This window comes from Galeopterus variegatus, unplaced genomic scaffold (genome assembly GCF_000696425.1).
Source record: "Galeopterus variegatus unplaced genomic scaffold, G_variegatus-3.0.2 Scaffold4269, whole genome shotgun sequence".
Taxonomy (NCBI): Eukaryota; Metazoa; Chordata; class Mammalia; order Dermoptera; family Cynocephalidae; genus Galeopterus; species Galeopterus variegatus.
Window position 1 is genome coordinate 106,779 of NW_007730380.1, and position 3,500 is coordinate 110,278.

The 3,500-nt window shown below is 38.2% G+C and overlaps 1 protein-coding gene across 1 annotated transcript in view; it reads right to left on the minus strand.

Annotated features, from left to right (window-relative positions):
* PDZRN4 (PDZ domain containing ring finger 4) overlaps positions 1-3,500 on the minus strand; it is a 73,783-nt gene that overhangs the window by 66,084 nt on the left and 4,199 nt on the right. The window lies entirely within an intron of this gene.

The following is a 3,500-nucleotide window of genomic DNA, read 5'->3' on the forward strand; positions in this document are numbered from 1 at the left end:
ACATTGACACATTGACTATAATATCTCCAAAGAAGTGTTTGCTGTCCATCAGGGCTCCGAAAAGAGCTATTACAGTCCATCAACGCAATAAACTTTATGTTAAAAAGTCCCTAAATTTGTATTTACAAGATAGTCAGATCTGTTTTGGTCTATTGGGTCAGTAATCCATGCTCTAAAACTTCCTGAATATGTATTCACAAGATGGACAGATCAGCTTTAGTTCACTAAGTCAATAGTAAGTAGGTCTTTAAAAAAGATGCTAAAATGCATAGTATGCATTTTAGCAAGTTCAGAAATGCACTCTGTGTACTATAAGTTCTGCCTTTTAAAGAGTGAATTTATTCTTCTTCCAGCGGATGGTGGAAGTCATGTCCGATCTATAATATTTTGCATTTAAAAAGTCAGAAGAAAATTACCATAGCATACACTTTATGAAATCTGTGAGGTAAGTAATGGAAAGACAGATATTTAGACACAGCCCTCCAGGCTAGGGTGGATACAGTTCTTGTAGATTATGTTCTCCCCTCTCTGCCATCACCATCCAGGGGTCCACCTCTCCCTCTCACCTGACTGTCCTCCTGGAGCCTCTGCTCCCTCCCGTTGATCTCATCCTAGCAGCTGGGGTGATCCTGTCAGGGAGTCAGAACATGGCCATCCTCTGCTCCAGCAACTGCCCATCTCAGTAAAAGCCAAAGGCTCCTCAAGAGATGATGGCGCTTGTCACTCTGACTACATTGCCTACTGCTCTCCCCCTGGCCCATGCTGCTAGAGCACACTGGCGTCTTTGCTGTTCCTTGAGCACTCCGGCATGCTCCTGCTCCAGGTCCTTTGAACTTGCCCATCCCTCCTTCTGAAAAGCTCCTTCCACATGGCTAGATCTCTTACTTTCTGTAGGTCTCTCATGAGAGAGGACTTCCCTGCCCACCTTGTAGAAGGTAGCAACATCCTGTCCCAACACCACCAACTTCCCACTGTTACTGATCTCCATTTGCACATACCACCATCTAATAGAATATGTCTTTCCTTATTTGTTTATTGTCCATTTCCCTCCCTCCCTATGGGGCTTCATCAGTCCAATATTTAGATAAGTGCCTGGCACATTTTAAGTACTCAGTAAATTCTTATGGTACTAAAACATGAAAGCAGATAAAAAAAAAGCAGTCTTCTCTTTACTTCTTTGATTGCCTGGTTGATGTGTGTTCATGTTTAGGTTGAGGAGGAACAGTGTCTCTTTGTGAGCTGAAGCCGTCTCTGGCCATCAGCCCTTAGTTTCCTGTAATATTCTCTAAGTGGCACAAAACTGGTCCTTTCTGAAGGTATTTGTCCATCCCATCCCTGGAGCTACAGGGTTATGATGAAGCTCCTGGAGGAGCTGGGGTCTTCTCAGCTGGTTGCAGAGACACTTGATCAGTCTGCTTCTAGGTGCAGTAGTAAAGGTGCAAAACAGACAGGATTAGCATTTCTAAATCTCCCCACTTAATGCAGTATCCACGATAGGCTCTGGTGAAGGGAGTGCACTGACTAGATTTTACAGTCTAATCTGATGCAGCCATGAGGAAAGGTGGGTGCCACTCTACGTGTGTGTCACATGCGAGGGTACAAAAAATTTGTGGACAGATTCATATTAATTTTAATTTTATTTTTCTGTGAACTTTTTGAAGTACCCTCGTAACTGTAACAGACAGAAGAATACTGGGTAGAATCATAATTCCCTCTTAAATTTGGTAAATTATCCTTGGGGTATTCCCTTACGTCTCCACTCTGCCTTTAACCATATACGGTATTCTCAAATGCACCCTTTCTCATGATTGAAGACTGTCATAGCAACTCCTTCCTTATTTAAATTTCACAGGAACATTCTTTATTTCAATCACTCAGAAAGGTGCCTTTGGCAACAGAATCATGGCTGACAGCAAATTAATGACTATGATGCTGTGATTACTTGAGATTATAGGCTACAGAGAGCTTGTCTGAGCATTTACCACCATTGTCATCCTGATGTTGGCATTTCTAGGGATTGCTATTTGTCAAAAAGGAGGATGTGGTTCAGCTACAGTTAGCCCTATAGAAATGTACAGAAATCTGTCTGTATTGTAATATTTCAATGATATGCTGATTAATTAAAAGGATTTTACTGGTAACTTGCCTAGCTTAAACAAGACTTCCTCCCATACCCTCCCCCAGCACAAGAATTTAATTTAATAAGGCTTCAAGGCACAAATTAAATAAAAAGCTGAAGTGATCTAGGTAATTTCAGTCCCCAAACCCAAAGTATTCATTAACTGAAAGAAAAACATAGTTTAATCTTGAATTATTTGGATAAGTGACTCAATTTTGTAATTTACTTCCATAAAATAGAGAAAACTTAATGGATATTTCAGTGCCTGCCAGTACTTGAGTGGATTGATAAAATAAAACTTTTCAATCGACTTAATGGAGAGGAAGGGCTAAAAAATTAACATGGACAACAACAATGACAAAACCATCTACTCAGATACTAGGTGTCACTGTACATCCTTCCAAATTGTGGCTGCAAAGAAATAATGATTTCTGTAATCCCCAGCAATGACTTTTGCAGGGGGAAGATTTCAAATAAACGTCTATTTGCTTTAGGTGAGCTTCACTGGATTGGCCTTATTTGATTTCAGATCCTCCTAAGGGAAGAGATTTCAGAGTTTCCTGGATGTAAAATGGAAAAGAACACTTTGCTGAACTTGTATGGCATCATCTGAAGCATTAAAAGGGCAGATAATCATGGGTTCTATGCCTGTTTACAAAGCTTCTTTGCCTCCTCGATTTATTTTATTTCCAAATGTCAGAGTAGTCTGAAACCTTTCCAAGATTTAAAGACTGAAGAAGCAAGAGGAAATAGGATAAATCCTTTAACTTTTGTGAAAGCTTTAAAATAATTAATAGATTAGCTTTTTCAATTGTTATATATCACAGTACAGATGCTCTAACATTATATCATGTGAAGGCTAAACACAGTTTAACAACAAAAGGCATGAGGTCATCTCTATTTCTAGAAAGTCCATGAAATTGCTCTTAGAGTACAAGTCTAAAATAAACAGAATATTGCTTATTAAGTCATAAATAAGGAGAATATTGAATTTGTGAAGGGGAATATAACTAATACCAAATTTAGTTTATCAATTAAAAGTAGAATACTATACAATGAATAAAAAATAGTACAATCTTGGTTTTAAATATGATTTCTTTTCCAAACTCTACCTGGAAATCTGCTTATATTACAGAAAAGAGAAAAAAGGTAGATGCCATATTATTTATAAAAAGCAACAAAAATGTGAGCGAATTATTTTCAATCCTGTTCTATAAAAATGTTTTCTACTATCCTTAAAGGACTAGAGCTAAAGAGCTAAAACAAATATTATTTAAAAGATCTTACCCTGGATACACAATAGACAAGGTATTTCTCACAGTAATAATTTCTTTGTTATGCAAAACCCTTCCAGCATAACTTCAGGAAGAAGTGAGAAGTG